Source organism: Ascaphus truei, unplaced genomic scaffold (genome assembly GCF_040206685.1).
Source record: "Ascaphus truei isolate aAscTru1 unplaced genomic scaffold, aAscTru1.hap1 HAP1_SCAFFOLD_242, whole genome shotgun sequence".
Classification (NCBI taxonomy): Eukaryota; Metazoa; Chordata; class Amphibia; order Anura; family Ascaphidae; genus Ascaphus; species Ascaphus truei.
This window is the reverse complement of record NW_027455345.1, coordinates 193,008-208,610: the sequence shown is the minus strand read 5'-3', so window position 1 is coordinate 208,610 and position 15,603 is coordinate 193,008. Positions and strand designations below refer to the sequence as shown.

Below are 15,603 nucleotides of genomic sequence, written 5' to 3'. Positions count from 1 at the left end.
TTAAGAATGAGAGGATATCATGAGACAGCAATCTCCATCTACGGCCATACTACCTTGAAAGTGCCCGATCCTGTCAGATCTCGGAAGCTAAGCAGGGTGAGGCTTGATTAGTACCGGGTTAGGAGACTGCCTGGGAATACCAGGTGCTGAAGGTGTTTTTATTTTTCGCTTCCCTAATGAAAATATACATGGCATTCCTCGCAGCAAAAGAAAATGTTTCATTTCTTGCTACTTTTTCCCGCAGTGGCAAAGAAATATATCGTTTTTTCCTCAGAAAGTTTAACACAATGCAACCTTCCAAAATAGAATTCTGACATCAAGAATTCCGTCTATAGTTCATTTGAGTGCACCTGTCATTTTCTCAGTCTCTGTGTATGCATGGAGCAAGATATAGGCTCATGAATTTAAGAATGAGAGGATATCATGAGACAGCAATCTCCACCTACGGCCATACTACCTTGAAAGTGCCCGATCCCGTCAGATCTCGGAAGCTAAGCAGGGTGAGGCTTGATTAGTACCGGGTTGGGAGACTGCCTGGGAATACCAGGTGCTGTAGGTGTTTTTATTTTTCGCTTCCCTAATGAAAATATACATGGCATTCCTCGCAGCAAAAGAAAATGTTTCATTTCTTGCTACTTTTTCCCGCAGTGGCAAAGAAATATATCGTTTTTTCCTCAGAAAGTTTAACACAATTCAACCTTCCAAAATAGAATTCTGACATCAAGAATTCCGTCTATAGTACATTTGAGTGCACCTGTCATTTTCTCAGTCTCTGTGTATGCATGGAGCAAGATATAGGCTCATGAATTTAAGAATGAGAGGATATCATGAGACAGCAATCTCCACCTACGGCCATACTACCTTGAAAGTGCCCGATCCCGTCAGATCTCGGAAGCTAAGCAGGGTGAGGCTTGATTAGTACCGGGTTGGGAGACTGCCTGGGAATACCAGGTGCTGTAGGTGTTTTTATTTTTCGCTTCCCTAATGAAAATATACATGGCATTCCTCGCAGCAAAAGAAAATGTTTCATTTCTTGCTACTTTTTCCCGCAGTGGCAAAGAAATATATCGTTTTTTCCTCAGAAAGTTTAACACAATGCAACCTTCCAAAATAGAATTCTGACATCAAGAATTCCGTCTATAGTACATTTGAGTGCACCTGTCATTTTCTCAGTCTCTGTGTATGCATGGAGCAAGATATAGGCTCATGAATTTAAGAATGAGAGGATATCATGAGACAGCAATCTCCACCTACGGCCATACTACCTTGAAAGTGCCCGATCCTGTCAGATCTCGGAAGCTAAGCAGGGTGAGGCTTGATTAGTACCGGGTTAGGAGACTGCCTGGGAATACCAGGTGCTGTAGGTGTTTTTATTTTTCGCTTCCCTAATGAAAATATACATGGCATTCCTCGCAGCAAAAGAAAATGTTTCATTTCTTGCTACTTTTTCCCGCAGTGGCAAAGAAATATATCGTTTTTTCCTCAGAAAGTTTAACACAATGCAACCTTCCAAAATAGAATTCTGACATCAAGAATTCCGTCTATAGTTCATTTGAGTGCACCTGTCATTTTCTCAGTCTCTGTGTATGCATGGAGCAAGATATAGGCTCATGAATTTAAGAATGAGAGGATATCATGAGACAGCAATCTCCACCTACGGCCATACTACCTTGAAAGTGCCCGATCCCGTCAGATCTCGGAAGCTAAGCAGGGTGAGGCTTGATTAGTACCGGGTTGGGAGACTGCCTGGGAATACCAGGTGCTGTAGGTGTTTTTATTTTTCGCTTCCCTAATGAAAATATACATGGCATTCCTCGCAGCAAAAGAAAATGTTTCATTTCTTGCTACTTTTTCCCGCAGTGGCAAAGAAATATATCGTTTTTTCCTCAGAAAGTTTAACACAATTCAACCTTCCAAAATAGAATTCTGACATCAAGAATTCCGTCTATAGTACATTTGAGTGCACCTGTCATTTTCTCAGTCTCTGTGTATGCATGGAGCAAGATATAGGCTCATGAATTTAAGAATGAGAGGATATCATGAGACAGCAATCTCCACCTACGGCCATACTACCTTGAAAGTGCCCGATCCCGTCAGATCTCGGAAGCTAAGCAGGGTGAGGCTTGATTAGTACCGGGTTGGGAGACTGCCTGGGAATACCAGGTGCTGTAGGTGTTTTTATTTTTCGCTTCCCTAATGAAAATATACATGGCATTCCTCGCAGCAAAAGAAAATGTTTCATTTCTTGCTACTTTTTCCCGCAGTGGCAAAGAAATATATCGTTTTTTCCTCAGAAAGTTTAACACAATGCAACCTTCCAAAATAGAATTCTGACATCAAGAATTCCGTCTATAGTACATTTGAGTGCACCTGTCATTTTCTCAGTCTCTGTGTATGCATGGAGCAAGATATAGGCTCATGAATTTAAGAATGAGAGGATATCATGAGACAGCAATCTCCACCTACGGCCATACTACCTTGAAAGTGCCCGATCCTGTCAGATCTCGGAAGCTAAGCAGGGTGAGGCTTGATTAGTACCGGGTTAGGAGACTGCCTGGGAATACCAGGTGCTGTAGGTGTTTTTATTTTTCGCTTCCCTAATGAAAATATACATGGCATTCCTCGCAGCAAAAGAAAATGTTTCATTTCTTGCTACTTTTTCCCGCAGTGGCAAAGAAATATATCGTTTTTTCCTCAGAAAGTTTAACACAATGCAACCTTCCAAAATAGAATTCTGACATCAAGAATTCCGTCTATAGTTCATTTGAGTGCACCTGTCATTTTCTCAGTCTCTGTGTATGCATGGAGCAAGATATAGGCTCATGAATTTAAGAATGAGAGGATATCATGAGACAGCAATCTCCACCTACGGCCATACTACCTTGAAAGTGCCCGATCCCGTCAGATCTCGGAAGCTAAGCAGGGTGAGGCTTGATTAGTACCGGGTTGGGAGACTGCCTGGGAATACCAGGTGCTGTAGGTGTTTTTATTTTTCGCTTCCCTAATGAAAATATACATGGCATTCCTCGCAGCAAAAGAAAATGTTTCATTTCTTGCTACTTTTTCCCGCAGTGGCAAAGAAATATATCGTTTTTTCCTCAGAAAGTTTAACACAATTCAACCTTCCAAAATAGAATTCTGACATCAAGAATTCCGTCTATAGTACATTTGAGTGCACCTGTCATTTTCTCAGTCTCTGTGTATGCATGGAGCAAGATATAGGCTCATGAATTTAAGAATGAGAGGATATCATGAGACAGCAATCTCCACCTACGGCCATACTACCTTGAAAGTGCCCGATCCCGTCAGATCTCGGAAGCTAAGCAGGGTGAGGCTTGATTAGTACCGGGTTGGGAGACTGCCTGGGAATACCAGGTGCTGTAGGTGTTTTTATTTTTCGCTTCCCTAATGAAAATATACATGGCATTCCTCGCAGCAAAAGAAAATGTTTCATTTCTTGCTACTTTTTCCCGCAGTGGCAAAGAAATATATCGTTTTTTCCTCAGAAAGTTTAACACAATGCAACCTTCCAAAATAGAATTCTGACATCAAGAATTCCGTCTATAGTACATTTGAGTGCACCTGTCATTTTCTCAGTCTCTGTGTATGCATGGAGCAAGATATAGGCTCATGAATTTAAGAATGAGAGGATATCATGAGACAGCAATCTCCACCTACGGCCATACTACCTTGAAAGTGCCCGATCCTGTCAGATCTCGGAAGCTAAGCAGGGTGAGGCTTGATTAGTACCGGGTTAGGAGACTGCCTGGGAATACCAGGTGCTGTAGGTGTTTTTATTTTTCGCTTCCCTAATGAAAATATACATGGCATTCCTCGCAGCAAAAGAAAATGTTTCATTTCTTGCTACTTTTTCCCGCAGTGGCAAAGAAATATATCGTTTTTTCCTCAGAAAGTTTAACACAATGCAACCTTCCAAAATAGAATTCTGACATCAATAATTCCGTCTATAGTACATTTGAGTGCACCTGTCATTTTCTCAGTCTCTGTGTATGCATGGAGCAAGATATAGGCTCATGAATTTAAGAATGAGAGGATATCATGAGACAGCAATCTCCATCTACGGCCATACTACCTTGAAAGTGCCCGATCCTGTCAGATCTCGGAAGCTAAGCAGGGTGAGGCTTGATTAGTACCGGGTTAGGAGACTGCCTGGGAATACCAGGTGCTGTAGGTGTTTTTATTTTTCGCTTCCCTAATGAAAATATACATGGCATTCCTCGCAGCAAAAGAAAATGTTTCATTTCTTGCTACTTTTTCCCGCAGTGGCAAAGAAATATATCGTTTTTTCCTCAGAAAGTTTAACACAATGCAACCTTCCAAAATAGAATTCTGACATCAAGAATTCCGTCTATAGTTCATTTGAGTGCACCTGTCATTTTCTCAGTCTCTGTGTATGCATGGAGCAAGATATAGGCTCATGAATTTAAGAATGAGAGGATATCATGAGACAGCAATCTCCACCTACGGCCATACTACCTTGAAAGTGCCCGATCCCGTCAGATCTCGGAAGCTAAGCAGGGTGAGGCTTGATTAGTACCGGGTTGGGAGACTGCCTGGGAATACCAGGTGCTGTAGGTGTTTTTATTTTTCGCTTCCCTAATGAAAATATACATGGCATTCCTCGCAGCAAAAGAAAATGTTTCATTTCTTGCTACTTTTTCCCGCAGTGGCAAAGAAATATATCGTTTTTTCCTCAGAAAGTTTAACACAATTCAACCTTCCAAAATAGAATTCTGACATCAAGAATTCCGTCTATAGTACATTTGAGTGCACCTGTCATTTTCTCAGTCTCTGTGTATGCATGGAGCAAGATATAGGCTCATGAATTTAAGAATGAGAGGATATCATGAGACAGCAATCTCCACCTACGGCCATACTACCTTGAAAGTGCCCGATCCCGTCAGATCTCGGAAGCTAAGCAGGGTGAGGCTTGATTAGTACCGGGTTGGGAGACTGCCTGGGAATACCAGGTGCTGTAGGTGTTTTTATTTTTCGCTTCCCTAATGAAAATATACATGGCATTCCTCGCAGCAAAAGAAAATGTTTCATTTCTTGCTACTTTTTCCCGCAGTGGCAAAGAAATATATCGTTTTTTCCTCAGAAAGTTTAACACAATGCAACCTTCCAAAATAGAATTCTGACATCAAGAATTCCGTCTATAGTACATTTGAGTGCACCTGTCATTTTCTCAGTCTCTGTGTATGCATGGAGCAAGATATAGGCTCATGAATTTAAGAATGAGAGGATATCATGAGACAGCAATCTCCACCTACGGCCATACTACCTTGAAAGTGCCCGATCCTGTCAGATCTCGGAAGCTAAGCAGGGTGAGGCTTGATTAGTACCGGGTTAGGAGACTGCCTGGGAATACCAGGTGCTGTAGGTGTTTTTATTTTTCGCTTCCCTAATGAAAATATACATGGCATTCCTCGCAGCAAAAGAAAATGTTTCATTTCTTGCTACTTTTTCCCGCAGTGGCAAAGAAATATATCGTTTTTTCCTCAGAAAGTTTAACACAATGCAACCTTCCAAAATAGAATTCTGACATCAAGAATTCCGTCTATAGTACATTTGAGTGCACCTGTCATTTTCTCAGTCTCTGTGTATGCATGGAGCAAGATATAGGCTCATGAATTTAAGAATGAGAGGATATCATGAGACAGCAATCTCCATCTACGGCCATACTACCTTGAAAGTGCACGATCCTGTCAGATCTCGGAAGCTAAGCAGGGTGAGGCTTGATTAGTACCGGGTTAGGAGACTGCCTGGGAATACCAGGTGCTGTAGGTGTTTTTATTTTTCGCTTCCCTAATGAAAATATACATGGCATTCCTCGCAGCAAAAGAAAATGTTTCATTTCTTGCTACTTTTTCCCGCAGTGGCAAAGAAATATATCGTTTTTTCCTCAGAAAGTTTAACACAATGCAACCTTCCAAAATAGAATTCTGACATCAAGAATTCCGTCTATAGTTCATTTGAGTGCACCTGTCATTTTCTCAGTCTCTGTGTATGCATGGAGCAAGATATAGGCTCATGAATTTAAGAATGAGAGGATATCATGAGACAGCAATCTCCACCTACGGCCATACTACCTTGAAAGTGCCCGATCCCGTCAGATCTCGGAAGCTAAGCAGGGTGAGGCTTGATTAGTACCGGGTTGGGAGACTGCCTGGGAATACCAGGTGCTGTAGGTGTTTTTATTTTTCGCTTCCCTAATGAAAATATACATGGCATTCCTCGCAGCAAAAGAAAATGTTTCATTTCTTGCTACTTTTTCCCGCAGTGGCAAAGAAATATATCGTTTTTTCCTCAGAAAGTTTAACACAATTCAACCTTCCAAAATAGAATTCTGACATCAAGAATTCCATCTATAGTACATTTGAGTGCACCTGTCATTTTCTCAGTCTCTGTGTATGCATGGAGCAAGATATAGGCTCATGAATTTAAGAATGAGAGGATATCATGAGACAGCAATCTCCACCTACGGCCATACTACCTTGAAAGTGCCCGATCCCGTCAGATCTCGGAAGCTAAGCAGGGTGAGGCTTGATTAGTACCGGGTTGGGAGACTGCCTGGGAATACCAGGTGCTGTAGGTGTTTTTATTTTTCGCTTCCCTAATGAAAATATACATGGCATTCCTCGCAGCAAAAGAAAATGTTTCATTTCTTGCTACTTTTTCCCGCAGTGGCAAAGAAATATATCGTTTTTTCCTCAGAAAGTTTAACACAATGCAACCTTCCAAAATAGAATTCTGACATCAAGAATTCCGTCTATAGTACATTTGAGTGCACCTGTCATTTTCTCAGTCTCTGTGTATGCATGGAGCAAGATATAGGCTCATGAATTTAAGAATGAGAGGATATCATGAGACAGCAATCTCCACCTACGGCCATACTACCTTGAAAGTGCCCGATCCTGTCAGATCTCGGAAGCTAAGCAGGGTGAGGCTTGATTAGTACCGGGTTAGGAGACTGCCTGGGAATACCAGGTGCTGTAGGTGTTTTTATTTTTCGCTTCCCTAATGAAAATATACATGGCATTCCTCGCAGCAAAAGAAAATGTTTCATTTCTTGCTACTTTTTCCCGCAGTGGCAAAGAAATATATCGTTTTTTCCTCAGAAAGTTTAACACAATGCAACCTTCCAAAATAGAATTCTGACATCAAGAATTCCGTCTATAGTACATTTGAGTGCACCTGTCATTTTCTCAGTCTCTGTGTATGCATGGAGCAAGATATAGGCTCATGAATTTAAGAATGAGAGGATATCATGAGACAGCAATCTCCATCTACGGCCATACTACCTTGAAAGTGCCCGATCCTGTCAGATCTCGGAAGCTAAGCAGGGTGAGGCTTGATTAGTACCGGGTTAGGAGACTGCCTGGGAATACCAGGTGCTGTAGGTGTTTTTATTTTTCGCTTCCCTAATGAAAATATACATGGCATTCCTCGCAGCAAAAGAAAATGTTTCATTTCTTGCTACTTTTTCCCGCAGTGGCAAAGAAATATATCGTTTTTTCCTCAGAAAGTTTAACACAATGCAACCTTCCAAAATAGAATTCTGACATCAAGAATTCCGTCTATAGTTCATTTGAGTGCACCTGTCATTTTCTCAGTCTCTGTGTATGCATGGAGCAAGATATAGGCTCATGAATTTAAGAATGAGAGGATATCATGAGACAGCAATCTCCACCTACGGCCATACTACCTTGAAAGTGCCCGATCCCGTCAGATCTCGGAAGCTAAGCAGGGTGAGGCTTGATTAGTACCGGGTTGGGAGACTGCCTGGGAATACCAGGTGCTGTAGGTGTTTTTATTTTTCGCTTCCCTAATGAAAATATACATGGCATTCCTCGCAGCAAAAGAAAATGTTTCATTTCTTGCTACTTTTTCCCGCAGTGGCAAAGAAATATATCGTTTTTTCCTCAGAAAGTTTAACACAATTCAACCTTCCAAAATAGAATTCTGACATCAAGAATTCCGTCTATAGTACATTTGAGTGCACCTGTCATTTTCTCAGTCTCTGTGTATGCATGGAGCAAGATATAGGCTCATGAATTTAAGAATGAGAGGATATCATGAGACAGCAATCTCCACCTACGGCCATACTACCTTGAAAGTGCCCGATCCCGTCAGATCTCGGAAGCTAAGCAGGGTGAGGCTTGATTAGTACCGGGTTGGGAGACTGCCTGGGAATACCAGGTGCTGTAGGTGTTTTTATTTTTCGCTTCCCTAATGAAAATATACATGGCATTCCTCGCAGCAAAAGAAAATGTTTCATTTCTTGCTACTTTTTCCCGCAGTGGCAAAGAAATATATCGTTTTTTCCTCAGAAAGTTTAACACAATGCAACCTTCCAAAATAGAATTCTGACATCAAGAATTCCGTCTATAGTACATTTGAGTGCACCTGTCATTTTCTCAGTCTCTGTGTATGCATGGAGCAAGATATAGGCTCATGAATTTAAGAATGAGAGGATATCATGAGACAGCAATCTCCACCTACGGCCATACTACCTTGAAAGTGCCCGATCCTGTCAGATCTCGGAAGCTAAGCAGGGTGAGGCTTGATTAGTACCGGGTTAGGAGACTGCCTGGGAATACCAGGTGCTGTAGGTGTTTTTATTTTTCGCTTCCCTAATGAAAATATACATGGCATTCCTCGCAGCAAAAGAAAATGTTTCATTTCTTGCTACTTTTTCCCGCAGTGGCAAAGAAATATATCGTTTTTTCCTCAGAAAGTTTAACACAATGCAACCTTCCAAAATAGAATTCTGACATCAAGAATTCCGTCTATAGTACATTTGAGTGCACCTGTCATTTTCTCAGTCTCTGTGTATGCATGGAGCAAGATATAGGCTCATGAATTTAAGAATGAGAGGATATCATGAGACAGCAATCTCCACCTACGGCCATACTACCTTGAAAGTGCCCGATCCTGTCAGATCTCGGAAGCTAAGCAGGGTGAGGCTTGATTAGTACCGGGTTAGGAGACTGCCTGGGAATACCAGGTGCTGTAGGTGTTTTTATTTTTCGCTTCCCTAATGAAAATATACATGGCATTCCTCGCAGCAAAAGAAAATGTTTCATTTCTTGCTACTTTTTCCCGCAGTGGCAAAGAAATATATCGTTTTTTCCTCAGAAAGTTTAACACAATGCAACCTTCCAAAATAGAATTCTGACATCAAGAATTCCGTCTATAGTACATTTGAGTGCACCTGTCATTTTCTCAGTCTCTGTGTATGCATGGAGCAAGATATAGGCTCATGAATTTAAGAATGAGAGGATATCATGAGACAGCAATCTCCATCTACGGCCATACTACCTTGAAAGTGCCCGATCCTGTCAGATCTCGGAAGCTAAGCAGGGTGAGGCTTGATTAGTACCGGGTTAGGAGACTGCCTGGGAATACCAGGTGCTGTAGGTGTTTTTATTTTTCGCTTCCCTAATGAAAATATACATGGCATTCCTCGCAGCAAAAGAAAATGTTTCATTTCTTGCTACTTTTTCCCGCAGTGGCAAAGAAATATATCGTTTTTTCCTCAGAAAGTTTAACACAATGCAACCTTCCAAAATAGAATTCTGACATCAATAATTCCGTCTATAGTACATTTGAGTGCACCTGTCATTTTCTCTGTCTCTGTGTATGCATGGAGCAAGATATAGGCTCATGAATTTAAGAATGAGAGGATATCATGAGACAGCAATCTCCACCTACGGCCATACTACCTTGAAAGTGCCCGATCCCGTCAGATCTCGGAAGCTAAGCAGGATGAGGCTTGATTAGTACCGGGTTGGGAGACTGCCTGGGAATACCAGGTGCTGTAGGTGTTTTTATTTTTCGCTTCCCTAATGAAAATATACATGGCATTCCTCGCAGCAAAAGAAAATGTTTCATTTCTTGCTACTTTTTCTCGCAGTGGCAAAGAAATATATCGTTTTTTCCTCAGAAAGTTTAACACAATGCAACCTTCCAAAATAGAATTCTGACATCAAGAATTCCGTCTATAGTACATTTGAGTGCACCTGTCATTTTCTCAGTCTCTGTGTATGCATGGAGCAAGATATAGGCTCATGAATATAAGAATGAGAGGATATCATGAGACAGCAATCTCCACCTACGGCCATACTACCTTGAAAGTGTCCGATCCCGTCAGATCTCGGAAGCTAAGCAGGGTGAGGCTTGATTAGTACCGGGTTGGGAGACTGCCTGGGAATACTAGGTGCTGTAGGTGTTTTTATTTTTCGCTTCCCTAATGAAAATATACATGGCATTCCTCGCAGCAAAAGAAAATGTTTCATTTCTTGCTACTTTTTCCCGCAGTGGCAAAGAAATATATCGTTTTTTCCTCAGAAAGTTTAACACAATGCAACCTTCCAAAATAGAATTCTGACATCAAGAATTCCGTCTATAGTACATTTGAGTGCACCTCTCATTTTTTCAGTCTCTGTGTATGCATGGAGCAAGATATAGGCTCATGAATTTAAGAATGAGAGGATATCATGAGACAGCAATCTCCACCTACGGCCATACTACCTTGAAAGTGCCCGATCCCGTCAGATCTCGGAAGCTATGCAGGGTGAGGCTTGATTAGCACCGGGTTGCTAGACTGCCTGGGAATACCAGGTGCTGTAGGTGTTTTTATTTTTCGCTTCCCTAATGAAAATATACATGGCATTCCTCGCAGCAAAAGAAAATGTTTCATTTCTTGCTACTTTTTCCCGCAGTGGCAAAGAAATATATCGTTTTTTCCTCAGAAAGTTTAACACAATGCAACCTTCCAAAATAGAATTCTGACATCAAGAATTCCGTCTATAGTACATTTGAGTGCACCTCTCATTTTCTCAGTCTCTGTGTATGCATGGAGCAAGATATAGGCTCATTAATTTAAGAATGAGAGGATATCATGAGACAGCAATCTCCACCTACGGCCATACTACCTTGAAAGTGCCCGATCCCGTCAGATCTCGGAAGCTAAGCAGGGTGAGGCTTGATTAGTACCGGGTTGGAAGACTGCCTGGGAATACCAGGTGCTGTAGGTGTTTTTATTTTTCGCTTCCCTAATGAAAATATACATGGCATTCCTCGCAGCAAAAGAAAATGTTTCATTTCTTGCTACTTTTTCCCGCAGTGGCAAAGAAATATATCGTTTTTTCCTCAGAAAGTTTAACACAATGCAACCTTCCAAAATAGAATTCTGACATCAAGAATTCCGTCTATAGTACATTTGAGTGCACCTCTCATTTTCTCAGTCTCTGTGTATGCATGGAGCAAGATATAGGCTCATTAATTTAAGAATGAGAGGATATCATGAGACAGCAATCTCCACCTACGGCCATACTACCTTGAAAGTGCCCGATCCCGTCAGATCTCGGAAGCTAAGCAGGGTGAGGCTTGATTAGTACCGGGTTGGAAGACTGCCTGGGAATACCAGGTGCTGTAGGTGTTTTTATTTTTCGCTTCCCTAATGAAAATATACATGGCATTCCTCGCAGCAAAAGAAAATGTTTCATTTCTTGCTACTTTTTCCCGCAGTGGCAAAGAAATATATCGTTTTTTCCTCAGAAAGTTTAACACAATGCAACCTTCCAAAATAGAATTCTGACATCAAGAATTCCATCTATAGTACATTTGAGTGCACCTCTCATTTTCTCAGTCTCTGATTTAATTTCTCCATTTAAGGTAATTCTTTAAGAATGTATTTGTTTTAACGGTCAGAATAATACACCTATGCCTCCCATGTCATTTAGAAATATATCATATAGGCCTCAGAACACATAGCATGTAACATGGTGAACTTGTGGCTCACAGTGTTGGGGTGTGCAGTGTTTAAGCTGATAATTGGAAGAAATAGTGAGATCGAATCCAAACAGGAGGAGGTTGAAAATAGGCACCTCTGAAATTTTTTTTACTACTTTTGTCCCGCAGTGGCTGAGAAATATATGATTTTTTCGAATACCAGGTGCTGTAGTTGTTTTTATTTTTCGCTTCCCTAATGAAAATATACATGGCATTCCTCGCAGCAAAAGAAAATGTTTCATTTCTTGCTACTTTTTCCCGCAGTGGCAAAGAAATATATCGTTTTTTCCTCAGAAAGTTTAACACAATGCAACCTTCCAAAATAGAATTCTGACATCAAGAATTCCGTCTATAGTACATTTGAGTGCACCTGTCACTTTCTCAGTCTCTGTGTATGCATGGAGCAAGATATAGGCTCATGAATTTAAGAATGAGAGGATATCATGAGACAGCAATCTCCACCTACGGCCATACTACCTTGAAAGTGCCCGATCCCGTCAGATCTCGTAAGCTAAGCAGGGTGAGGCTTGATTAGTACCGGGTTGGGAGACTGCCTGGGAATACCAGGTGCTGTAGGTGTTTTTATTTTTCGCTTCCCTAATGAAAATATACATGGCATTCCTCGCAGCAAAAGAAAATGTTTCATTTCTTGCTACTTTTTCTCGCAGTGGCAAAGAAATATATCGTTTTTTCCTCAGAAAGTTTAACACAATGCAACCTTCCAAAATAGAATTCTGACATCAAGAATTCCGTCTATAGTACATTTGAGTGCACCTGTCATTTTCTCAGTCTCTGTGTATGCATGGAGCAAGATATAGGCTCATGAATTTAAGAATGAGAGGATATCATGAGACAGCAATCTCCACCTACGGCCATACTACCTTGAAAGTGCCCGATCTCGTCAGATCTCGGAAGCTATGCAGGGTGAGGCTTGATTAGTACCGGGTTGGGAGACTGCCTGGGAATACCAGGTGCTGCAGGTGTTTTTATTTTTCGCTTCCCTAATGAAAATATACATGGCATTCCTCGCAGCAAAAGAAAATGTTTCATTTCTTGCTACTTTTTCCCGCAGTGGCAAAGAAATATATCGTTTTTTCCTCAGAAAGTTTAACACAATGCAACCTTCCAAAATAGAATTCTGACATCAAGAATTCCGTCTATAGTACATTTGAGTGCACCTGTCATTTTCTCAGTCTCTGTGTATGCATGGAGCAAGATATAGGCTCATGAATTTAAGAATGAGAGGATATCATGAGACAGCAATCTCCACCTACGGCCATACTACCTTGAAAGTGCCCGATCCCGTCAGATCTCGGAAGCTAAGCAGGATGAGGCTTGATTAGTACCGGGTTGGGAGACTGCCTGGGAATACCAGGTGCTGTAGGTGTTTTTATTTTTCGCTTCCCTAATGAAAATATACATGGCATTCCTCGCAGCAAAAGAAAATGTTTCATTTCTTGCTACTTTTTCTCGCAGTGGCAAAGAAATATATCGTTTTTTCCTCAGAAAGTTTAACACAATGCAACCTTCCAAAATAGAATTCTGACATCAAAAATTCCGTCTATACAGTAGTACATTTGAGTGCACCTGTCATTTTCTCAGTCTCTGTGTATGCATGGAGCAAGATATAGGCTCATGAATTTAAGAATGAGAGGATATCATGAGACAGCAATCTCCACCTACGGCCATACTACCTTGAAAGTGCCCGATCCCGTCAGATCTCGGAAGCTAAGCAGGGTGAGGCTTGATTAGTACCGGGTTGGGAGACTGCCTGGGAATACTAGGTGCTGTATGTGTTTTTATTTTTCGCTTCCCTAATGAAAATATACATGGCATTCCTCGCAGCAAAAGAAAATGTTTCATTTCTTGCTACTTTTTCCCGCAGTGGCAAAGAAATATATCGTTTTTTCCTCAGAAAGTTTAACACAATGCAACCTTCCAAAATAGAATTCTGACATCAAGAATTCCGTCTATAGTACATTTGAGTGCACCTCTCATGTTCTCAGTCTCTGATTTAATTTCTCCATTTAAGGTAATTCTTTAAGAATGTATTTGTTTTAACGGTCAGAATAATACACCTATGCCTCCCATGTCATTTAGAAATATATCATATAGGCCTCAGAACACATAGCATGTAACATGGTGAACTTGTGGCTCACAGTGTTGGGGTGTGCAGTGTTTAAGCTGATAATTGGAAGAAATAGTGAGATCAAATCCAAACAGGAGGAGGTTGAAAATAGGCACCTCTGAAATTTTTTTTACTACTTTTGTCCCGCAGTGGCTGAGAAATATATGATTTTTTCGAATACCAGGTGCTGTAGTTGTTTTTATTTTTCGCTTCCCTAATGAAAATATACATGGCATTCCTCGCAGCAAAAGAAAATGTTTCATTTCTTGCTACTTTTTCCCGCAGTGGCAAAGAAATATATCGTTTTTTCCTCAGAAAGTTTAACACAATGCAACCTTCCAAAATAGAATTCTGACATCAAGAATTCCGTCTATAGTACATTTGAGTGCACCTGTCACTTTCTCAGTCTCTGTGTATGCATGGAGCAAGATATAGGCTCATGAATTTAAGAATGAGAGGATATCATGAGACAGCAATCTCCACCTACGGCCATACTACCTTGAAAGTGCCCGATCTCGTCAGATCTCGGAAGCTAAGCAGGGTGAGGCTTGATTAGTACCGGGTTGGGAGACTGCCTGGGAATACCAGGTGCTGCAGGTGTTTTTATTTTTCGCTTCCCTAATGAAAATATACATGGCATTCCTCGCAGCAAAAGAAAATGTTTCATTTCTTGCTACTTTTTCCCGCAGTGGCAAAGAAATATATCGTTTTTTCCTCAGAAAGTTTAACACAATGCAACCTTCCAAAATAGAATTCTGACATCAAGAATTCCGTCTATAGTACATTTGAGTGCACCTGTCATTTTCTCAGTCTCTGTGTATGCATGGAGCAAGATATAGGCTCATGAATTTAAGAATGAGAGGATATCATGAGACAGCAATCTCCACCTACGGCCATACTACCTTGAAAGTGCCCGATCCCGTCAGATCTCGGAAGCTAAGCAGGATGAGGCTTGATTAGTACCGGGTTGGGAGACTGCCTGGGAATACCAGGTGCTGTAGGTGTTTTTATTTTTCGCTTCCCTAATGAAAATATACATGGCATTCCTCGCAGCAAAAGAAAATGTTTCATTTCTTGCTACTTTTTCTCGCAGTGGCAAAGAAATATATCGTTTTTTCCTCAGAAAGTTTAACACAATGCAACCTTCCAAAATAGAATTCTGACATCAAGAATTCCGTCTATACAGTAGTACATTTGAGTGCACCTCTCATTTTCTCAGTCTCTGATTTAATTTCTCCATTTAAGGTAATTCTTTAAGAATGTATTTGTTTTAACGGTCAGAATAATACACCTATGCCTCCCATGTCATTTAGAAATATATCATATAGGCCTCAGAACACATAGCATGTAACATGGTGAACTTGTGGCTCACAGTTTTGGGGTGTGCAGTGTTTAAGCTGATAATTGGAAGAAATAGTGAGATCGAATCCAAACAGGAGGAGGTTGAAAATAGGCACCTCTGAAATTTTTTTTACTACTTTTGTCCCGCAGTGGCTGAGAAATATATGATTTTTTCGAATACCAGGTGCTGTAGGTGTTTTTATTTTTCGCTTCCCTAATGAAAATATACATGGCATTCCTCGCAGCAAAAGAAAATGTTTCATTTCTTGCTACTTTTTCTCGCAGTGGCAAAGAAATATATCGTTTTTTCCTCA

The 15,603-nt window shown here is 40.9% G+C and overlaps 31 non-coding genes and 4 pseudogenes across 31 annotated transcripts; all 35 read left to right on the top strand.

The window, feature by feature from the left end:
- The first annotated feature begins 36 nt into the window (after window positions 1-36).
- On the top strand, window positions 37-155 carry LOC142480460 (5S ribosomal RNA; annotated as a pseudogene).
- A 285-nt stretch (window positions 156-440) lies between these two features.
- On the top strand, window positions 441-559 carry LOC142480826 (5S ribosomal RNA). The gene has a single exon (XR_012795312.1). It is a non-coding gene; the product is annotated as a 5S ribosomal RNA (ribosomal RNA).
- Window positions 560-844: 285 nt separating this feature from the next.
- On the top strand, window positions 845-963 carry LOC142480825 (5S ribosomal RNA). Its single transcript, XR_012795311.1, has one exon. It is a non-coding gene; the product is annotated as a 5S ribosomal RNA (ribosomal RNA).
- A 285-nt stretch (window positions 964-1,248) lies between these two features.
- On the top strand, window positions 1,249-1,367 carry LOC142480175 (5S ribosomal RNA). Its single transcript, XR_012794831.1, has one exon. It is a non-coding gene; the product is annotated as a 5S ribosomal RNA (ribosomal RNA).
- Window positions 1,368-1,652: 285 nt separating this feature from the next.
- LOC142480824 (5S ribosomal RNA) lies at window positions 1,653-1,771 on the top strand. Its single transcript, XR_012795310.1, has one exon. It is a non-coding gene; the product is annotated as a 5S ribosomal RNA (ribosomal RNA).
- Window positions 1,772-2,056: 285 nt separating this feature from the next.
- On the top strand, window positions 2,057-2,175 carry LOC142480823 (5S ribosomal RNA). The gene has a single exon (XR_012795309.1). It is a non-coding gene; the product is annotated as a 5S ribosomal RNA (ribosomal RNA).
- Window positions 2,176-2,460: 285 nt separating this feature from the next.
- On the top strand, window positions 2,461-2,579 carry LOC142480174 (5S ribosomal RNA). The gene has a single exon (XR_012794830.1). It is a non-coding gene; the product is annotated as a 5S ribosomal RNA (ribosomal RNA).
- A 285-nt stretch (window positions 2,580-2,864) lies between these two features.
- On the top strand, window positions 2,865-2,983 carry LOC142480822 (5S ribosomal RNA). The gene has a single exon (XR_012795308.1). It is a non-coding gene; the product is annotated as a 5S ribosomal RNA (ribosomal RNA).
- A 285-nt stretch (window positions 2,984-3,268) lies between these two features.
- LOC142480819 (5S ribosomal RNA) lies at window positions 3,269-3,387 on the top strand. Its single transcript, XR_012795307.1, has one exon. It is a non-coding gene; the product is annotated as a 5S ribosomal RNA (ribosomal RNA).
- Window positions 3,388-3,672: 285 nt separating this feature from the next.
- On the top strand, window positions 3,673-3,791 carry LOC142480173 (5S ribosomal RNA). Its single transcript, XR_012794829.1, has one exon. It is a non-coding gene; the product is annotated as a 5S ribosomal RNA (ribosomal RNA).
- Window positions 3,792-4,076: 285 nt separating this feature from the next.
- On the top strand, window positions 4,077-4,195 carry LOC142480252 (5S ribosomal RNA). Its single transcript, XR_012794906.1, has one exon. It is a non-coding gene; the product is annotated as a 5S ribosomal RNA (ribosomal RNA).
- Window positions 4,196-4,480: 285 nt separating this feature from the next.
- LOC142480817 (5S ribosomal RNA) lies at window positions 4,481-4,599 on the top strand. The gene has a single exon (XR_012795305.1). It is a non-coding gene; the product is annotated as a 5S ribosomal RNA (ribosomal RNA).
- Window positions 4,600-4,884: 285 nt separating this feature from the next.
- LOC142480816 (5S ribosomal RNA) lies at window positions 4,885-5,003 on the top strand. The gene has a single exon (XR_012795304.1). It is a non-coding gene; the product is annotated as a 5S ribosomal RNA (ribosomal RNA).
- A 285-nt stretch (window positions 5,004-5,288) lies between these two features.
- Window positions 5,289-5,407, top strand: LOC142480171 (5S ribosomal RNA). Its single transcript, XR_012794827.1, has one exon. It is a non-coding gene; the product is annotated as a 5S ribosomal RNA (ribosomal RNA).
- Window positions 5,408-5,692: 285 nt separating this feature from the next.
- On the top strand, window positions 5,693-5,811 carry LOC142480457 (5S ribosomal RNA; annotated as a pseudogene).
- Window positions 5,812-6,096: 285 nt separating this feature from the next.
- LOC142480815 (5S ribosomal RNA) lies at window positions 6,097-6,215 on the top strand. Its single transcript, XR_012795303.1, has one exon. It is a non-coding gene; the product is annotated as a 5S ribosomal RNA (ribosomal RNA).
- A 285-nt stretch (window positions 6,216-6,500) lies between these two features.
- LOC142480814 (5S ribosomal RNA) lies at window positions 6,501-6,619 on the top strand. The gene has a single exon (XR_012795302.1). It is a non-coding gene; the product is annotated as a 5S ribosomal RNA (ribosomal RNA).
- Window positions 6,620-6,904: 285 nt separating this feature from the next.
- On the top strand, window positions 6,905-7,023 carry LOC142480170 (5S ribosomal RNA). Its single transcript, XR_012794826.1, has one exon. It is a non-coding gene; the product is annotated as a 5S ribosomal RNA (ribosomal RNA).
- A 285-nt stretch (window positions 7,024-7,308) lies between these two features.
- LOC142480250 (5S ribosomal RNA) lies at window positions 7,309-7,427 on the top strand. Its single transcript, XR_012794904.1, has one exon. It is a non-coding gene; the product is annotated as a 5S ribosomal RNA (ribosomal RNA).
- Window positions 7,428-7,712: 285 nt separating this feature from the next.
- On the top strand, window positions 7,713-7,831 carry LOC142480813 (5S ribosomal RNA). The gene has a single exon (XR_012795301.1). It is a non-coding gene; the product is annotated as a 5S ribosomal RNA (ribosomal RNA).
- A 285-nt stretch (window positions 7,832-8,116) lies between these two features.
- Window positions 8,117-8,235, top strand: LOC142480812 (5S ribosomal RNA). The gene has a single exon (XR_012795300.1). It is a non-coding gene; the product is annotated as a 5S ribosomal RNA (ribosomal RNA).
- Window positions 8,236-8,520: 285 nt separating this feature from the next.
- Window positions 8,521-8,639, top strand: LOC142480169 (5S ribosomal RNA). The gene has a single exon (XR_012794825.1). It is a non-coding gene; the product is annotated as a 5S ribosomal RNA (ribosomal RNA).
- A 285-nt stretch (window positions 8,640-8,924) lies between these two features.
- Window positions 8,925-9,043, top strand: LOC142480168 (5S ribosomal RNA). The gene has a single exon (XR_012794824.1). It is a non-coding gene; the product is annotated as a 5S ribosomal RNA (ribosomal RNA).
- A 285-nt stretch (window positions 9,044-9,328) lies between these two features.
- Window positions 9,329-9,447, top strand: LOC142480249 (5S ribosomal RNA). The gene has a single exon (XR_012794903.1). It is a non-coding gene; the product is annotated as a 5S ribosomal RNA (ribosomal RNA).
- A 285-nt stretch (window positions 9,448-9,732) lies between these two features.
- On the top strand, window positions 9,733-9,851 carry LOC142480222 (5S ribosomal RNA). The gene has a single exon (XR_012794877.1). It is a non-coding gene; the product is annotated as a 5S ribosomal RNA (ribosomal RNA).
- Window positions 9,852-10,136: 285 nt separating this feature from the next.
- On the top strand, window positions 10,137-10,255 carry LOC142480367 (5S ribosomal RNA). The gene has a single exon (XR_012795015.1). It is a non-coding gene; the product is annotated as a 5S ribosomal RNA (ribosomal RNA).
- Window positions 10,256-10,540: 285 nt separating this feature from the next.
- Window positions 10,541-10,659, top strand: LOC142480577 (5S ribosomal RNA; annotated as a pseudogene).
- A 285-nt stretch (window positions 10,660-10,944) lies between these two features.
- On the top strand, window positions 10,945-11,063 carry LOC142480184 (5S ribosomal RNA). Its single transcript, XR_012794840.1, has one exon. It is a non-coding gene; the product is annotated as a 5S ribosomal RNA (ribosomal RNA).
- Window positions 11,064-11,348: 285 nt separating this feature from the next.
- Window positions 11,349-11,467, top strand: LOC142480182 (5S ribosomal RNA). Its single transcript, XR_012794838.1, has one exon. It is a non-coding gene; the product is annotated as a 5S ribosomal RNA (ribosomal RNA).
- An 813-nt stretch (window positions 11,468-12,280) lies between these two features.
- LOC142480276 (5S ribosomal RNA) lies at window positions 12,281-12,399 on the top strand. Its single transcript, XR_012794929.1, has one exon. It is a non-coding gene; the product is annotated as a 5S ribosomal RNA (ribosomal RNA).
- A 285-nt stretch (window positions 12,400-12,684) lies between these two features.
- Window positions 12,685-12,803, top strand: LOC142480498 (5S ribosomal RNA; annotated as a pseudogene).
- A 285-nt stretch (window positions 12,804-13,088) lies between these two features.
- LOC142480221 (5S ribosomal RNA) lies at window positions 13,089-13,207 on the top strand. The gene has a single exon (XR_012794876.1). It is a non-coding gene; the product is annotated as a 5S ribosomal RNA (ribosomal RNA).
- A 290-nt stretch (window positions 13,208-13,497) lies between these two features.
- On the top strand, window positions 13,498-13,616 carry LOC142480345 (5S ribosomal RNA). Its single transcript, XR_012794995.1, has one exon. It is a non-coding gene; the product is annotated as a 5S ribosomal RNA (ribosomal RNA).
- Window positions 13,617-14,429: 813 nt separating this feature from the next.
- Window positions 14,430-14,548, top strand: LOC142480341 (5S ribosomal RNA). The gene has a single exon (XR_012794990.1). It is a non-coding gene; the product is annotated as a 5S ribosomal RNA (ribosomal RNA).
- Window positions 14,549-14,833: 285 nt separating this feature from the next.
- On the top strand, window positions 14,834-14,952 carry LOC142480220 (5S ribosomal RNA). Its single transcript, XR_012794875.1, has one exon. It is a non-coding gene; the product is annotated as a 5S ribosomal RNA (ribosomal RNA).
- The last annotated feature ends 651 nt before the right edge of the window (window positions 14,953-15,603 follow it).